The sequence below is a fragment of the Schistocerca nitens genome, chromosome 3, assembly GCF_023898315.1.
Source record: "Schistocerca nitens isolate TAMUIC-IGC-003100 chromosome 3, iqSchNite1.1, whole genome shotgun sequence".
Lineage (NCBI taxonomy): Eukaryota > Metazoa > Arthropoda > Insecta > Orthoptera > Acrididae > Schistocerca > Schistocerca nitens.
In genome coordinates, this window is record NC_064616.1 from 149,836,372 (window position 1) to 149,842,371 (window position 6,000).

A 6,000-nucleotide genomic window follows, 5' to 3' on the forward strand; every position below is an offset into this window, starting at 1 on the left:
CATGAAGCTGAAACACGCTTACAAAGATCAAGAGTATGCCTTACAATGACTTCAGGAGTGTTCGTACACACTTCTGGAATCATGGTAAGAATGATTTATCAGTCACTTGTAAAACTAGAAAATTGAATTATGGCTGACACAGACACAATTTGCAAGAGTATTAAATAGATCATATAAGTCTGTCAATATGTAGTATACCACAGATAAATATGGTTGTGTGATACATCCAGATGAACCAGAGCTGATGGAGAAAATCAGTGCAGTGAATGAACACTTAGCAACATTATTAGGTGATAGTAGTAAAATGAATAAACTTGAAGCCAATAACCATAGATTAACCACTTTTCTCTTAGAAAAGCGTCCACCTAAAGATCCAGTGAGAAAACACCACATTCAAGAGGATGTGTAATACGTGAGTATTGCATGCATATGCTTGCAGTGTCACGGTGCATGACGTGTTGTGACAGTACCATAACAGGTGAACATTTTTCACAGAGAAATTGGGTGCTTATGGTGATATTCTGTGTGACGAAGTTTTACGTGTCACGAGTAACATATTTCCTTCACTTCGCTGCAGCCTAGATAGATACAGCTCACAGCTTCCTATAATTACCACTATAATTACCAGTTTAAAGAGGTACACGTGGCATTTAAAATCACATTATGAATAAATCTGCATGCGCCTTGCAGATTCAACCTGAGAGAGTGCATAGGCAGAATATTTATATATATATATGTTGACACAAAAACTCAAGACGATCAACGGAAGTCCTAAGAACAGAAGAAATCCATAGTAAGGTCATTTTAAGATTATCAGTACATTAGTTGCTAAGGTTGAAGAGACTGAGGGGTAAATTAATACTTTGTGTGCAAGGATTGATGAAATTCAAACGACTTTAAAAAAGAAGCCGCGAACCACACAACAATAATAAGAACGAGAAGTTAAGAATTGTTATCCAACACCAAGATGCTATAACAATTCTAAGCATCAGCTTCTTTCATGTAAAATGAAAATTTATATAAATGAGTGAAGCCGAAACAAAAGTATCACATCTATCTTCCAACGTCTTCACATTCTTGTCTGAGAAAATAAGATATGAACTAAATGGCGTGGAGATTGAACGAAAGAGGAGCGTCAGGATGGTGTCGACTCTTATAACGTATGTTTCTGAACAAAAATCAGACCTAAATGTCTTGGAAATCGCTGGATGGATAGCAGATAAAACAGATCCAAGACCAATACCACAACATAAGACCGAGCGAGATGGCGCAGTGGTTAGCACACTGGACTCGCATTCGGGAGGACGACGGTTCAATCCCGTCTCCGGCCATCCTGATTTAGATTTTCCGTGATTTCCCTAAATCGCTTCAGGCAAATGCCGGGATGGTTCCTTTGAAAGGGCACGGTCGATTTCCTTCCCCATCCTTCCCTCACCCGAGCTTGCGCTCCGTCTCTAATGACCTCGTTGTCAACGGGACGTTCAACACTAATCTCCTCCTCCTCTCCTCCACAACATAAGTATAAGCATATGTGTGCCGCTAAAGATGGTAGTGGATTATGAACAAGCTTTCATCAGTTTGATACAAGAAATTACGCTGGTACAACTGACAACTGACAATAACCCATATTTTCAAGGACCGAATTTCACTAATGAATTCTACATCTACATCTACATCTACATCTACATCTACATCTATACTCCGCGAGCCACCTTACGGTGTGTGGCGGAGGGTACTTATTGTACCACTATCTGATCCCCCCTTCCCTGTTCCATTCACGAATTGTGCGTGGGAAGAACGACTGCTTGTAAGTCTCCGTATTTGCTCTAATTTCTCGGATCTTTTCGTTGTGATCATTACGCGAGATATATGTGGGCGGCAGTAATATGTTGCCCATCTCTTCCCGGAATGTGCTCTCTCGTAATTTCGATAATAAACCTCTCCGTATTGCGTAACGCCTTTCTTGAAGTGTCCGCCACTGGAGCTTGTTCAGCATCTCCGTAACGCTCTCGCGCTGACTAAATGTCCCCATGACGAATCGCGCTGCTTTTCGCTGGATCATGTCTATCTCTTCTATTAATCCAACCTGGTAAGGGTCCCATACTGATGAGCAATACTCAAGAATCGGACGAACAAGCGTTTTGTAAGCTACTTCTTTCGTCGATGAGTCACATTTTCTTAGAATTCTTCCTATGAATCTCAACCTGGCGCCTGCTTTTCCCACTATTTGTTTTATGTGATCATTCCACTTCAGATCGCTCCGGATAGTAACTCCTAAGTATTTTACGGTCGTTACCGCTTCCAATGATTTACCACCTATGGCATAATCGTACTGGAATGGATTTCTGCCCCTATGTATGCGCATTATATTACATTTATCTACGTTTAGGGAAAGCTGCCAGCTGTCGCACCATTCATTAATCCTCTGCAGGTCTTCCTGGAGTACGTACGAGTCTTCTGATGTTGCTACTTTCTTGTAGACAACCGTGTCATCTGCAAATAGCCTCACGGAGCTACCGATGTTGTCAACTAAGTCATTTATGTATATTGTAAACAATAAAGGTCCTATCACGCTTCCTTGCGGTACTCCCGAAATTACCTCTACATCTGCAGATTTTGAACCGTTAAGAATGACATGTTGTGTTCTTTCTTCTAGGAAATCCTGAATCCAATCACAAACCTGGTCAGATATTCCGTAAGCTCGTATTTTTTTCACTAAACGTAAGTGCGGAACCGTATCAAATGCCTTCCTGAAGTCCAGGAATACGGCATCAATCTGCTCGCCAGTGTCTACGGCACTGTGAATTTCTTGGACAAATAGGGCGAGCTGAGTTTCACATGATCTCTGTTTGCGGAATCCATGTTGGTTATGATGAAGGAGATTTGTATTATCTAAGAACGTCATAATACGAGAACATAAAACATGTTCCATTATTCTACAACAGATTGACGTAAGCGAAATAGGCCTATAATTATTCGCATCTGATTTATGACCCTTCTTGAAAATGGGAACGACCTGCGCTTTCTTCCAGTCGCTAGGTACTTTACGTTCTTCCAGAGATCTACGATAAATTGCTGATAGAAAGGGGGCAAGTTCTTTAGCATAATCACTGTAGAATCTTACGGGTATCTCGTCTGGTCCGGATGCTTTTCCGCTACTAAGTGATAGCTGTTGTTTTTCAATTCCGATATCGTTTATTTCAATATTTTCCATTTTGGCGTCCGTGCGACGGCTGAAGTCAGGGACCGTGTTACGATTTTCCGCAGTGAAACAGTTTCGGAACACTGAATTCAGTATTTCTGCCTTTCTTCGGTCGTCCTCTGTTTCGGTGCCATCGTGGTCAACGAGTGACTGAATAGGGGATTTAGATCCGCTTACCGATTTTACATATGACCAAAACTTTTTAGGGTTCTTGTTTAGATTGTTTGCCAATGTTTTATGTTCGAATTCGTTGAATGCTTCTCTCATTGCTCTCTTTACGCTCTTTTTCGCTTCGTTCAGCTTTTCCTTATCAGCTATGATTCGACTACTCTTAAACCTATGATGAAGCTTTCTTTGTTTCCGTAGTACCTTTCGTACATGATTGTTATACCACGGTGGATCTTTCCCCTCGCTTAGGACCTTAGTCGGTACGAACTTATCTAAGGCGTACTGGACGATGTTTCTGAATTTTTTCCATTTTTGTTCCACATCCTCTTCCTCAGAAATGAACGTTTGATGGTGGTCACTCAGATATTTTGCGATTTGTGCCCTATCACTCTTGTTAAGCAAATATATTTTCCTTCCTTTCTTGGCATTTCTTATTACACTTGTAGTCATTGATGCAACCACTGACTTATGATCACTGATACCCTCTTCTACATTCACGGAGTAGAAAAGTTCCGGTCTATTTGTTGCTATGAGGTCTAAAACGTTAGCTTCACGAGTTGTTTCTCTAACTATCTGCTCGAAGTAATTCTCGGACAAGGCAGTCAGGATAATGTCACAAGAGTCTCTGTCCCTGGCTCCAGTTCTGATTGTGTGACTATCCCATTCTATACCTGGTAGATTGAAGTCTCCCCCTATTACAATAGTATGATCACGAAACTTCTTCACGACGTTCTGCAGGTTCTCTCTGAGGCGCTCAACTACTACGGTTGCTGATGCAGGTGGTCTATAGAAGCATCCGACTATCATATCTGACCCACCTTTGATACTTAACTTAACCCAGATTATTTCACATTCGCATTCGCTAATAACTTCACTGGATATTATTGAATTCTTTACTGCTATAAATACTCCTCCACCATTGGCGTTTATCCTATCCTTGCGGTATATATTCCATTCTGTGTCTAGGATTTCGTTACTGTTCACTTCCGGTTTTAACCAACTTTCCGTTCCTAATACTATATGCGCACTATTTCCTTCAATAAGCGATACTAATTCAGGAACCTTGCCCTGGATACTCCTGCAGTTTACCAATATTACGTTAACTTTTCCTGTTTTTGGTCTCTGAGGACGGACGTTCTTTATCAACGATGCTGATGTTCTCTCTGGTAAGCCGTCAGGTATTTTATCGTTTCGCCCAAGGGGGGGTCCCTCTAACCTAAAAAACCCCCGTGTGCACGCCACACGTACTCTGCTACCCTAGTAGCTGCTTCCGGTGTGTAGTGCACGCCTGACCTGTCTAGGGGGGCCCTACAGTTCTCCACCCAATAACGGAGGTCGATGAATTTGCAACCATTATAGTCGCAGAGTCGTCTGAGCCTCTGGTTTAGACCCTCCACACGGCTCCAAACCGGAGGACCGCGATCGACTCTGGGCACTATGCTGCAGATATTAAGCTCAGCTTGCACTCCGCGTGCGATGCTGGTTGTCTTCACCAAATCGGCCAGCCGCCGGAAGGAACCAAGGATGGCCTCAGAACCCAAGCGGCAGGCGTCATTCGTTCCGACATGTGCTACTATCTGCAGCCGGTCACACCCAGTGCGTTCAATAGCTGCCGGAAGGGCCTCCTCCACATTACGGACGAGACCCCCCGGCAAGCACACCGAGTGCACACTGGCATTCTTCCCCGACCTACCCGCTATTTTCCTGAGGGGCTCCATAACCCGCCTAACGTTGGAGCTCCCTATAACTAATAGGCCCGCCCTCTGTGACTGTCGGGACCTTGCCGGAGAATCGGCCACTGGCCCAACAGGCGAGGCATCCTGTGGTGGCTCGGAAACGATGTCATCACCACTAGGAAGCACCCCGTACCTGTTGGAAAGGGGTAAGGCAGCTGCCACGCGGCCAGATCCCACCTTCGCCTTTCGGCCAGGCACGCGCGAGCCCACCACTGTCCGCCATTCACCCTGGAGTGATGGCTGACCGGTAAGATGCTCACTGCCGGAAGACGCAGCGACATCAGGGGTTCCATGTGATTCCAAGGCCACCGAAGTAGGCATAGGTCTCACCACAGTTGCCCCAACGCCACTACGAACCGACGCCTGCGCCTCGAGCTCGATGAGCTTAACAGACAAAGCCTCCACCTGCCCCCGAAGAGTGGCCAATTCTCCTTGCGTCCGCTCACAACAACCACAGTCCCTACACATGACTATGTTTATCCTACTCTATACGGTGACAAATTCCCAAGATAATCTTCTGATGAGCTACTCTGATAATCAAGAAACACTCACTGAAATACGAGACGCGAAAACTACGCTAGGTTTTCCCAGAAAAACTATTTAAAAGCTAAGCGCAGCAAATAAGTACAAAATAAATTTCTCTCCTAACGATCAAGAACTGTTAGTTTCTATGCAGAGCAGATAAACACAAATAGAATCCCTTCCTTAGTGGAAGGTCGTAAACAAAATGCAAAATAAACGCTTTATACAAACAGTACTCGCTGCTGCTGGTGCTCTCGCTCTGGCTGTCACAAGACAACTGCTGATTCAAGTGACTAGTGGCTAACGGCCGCGAAACAAACAAAAGACGGTTTTAGGGCGCTTTCTGTTCTAAACGATCAAGAAAACACTAAG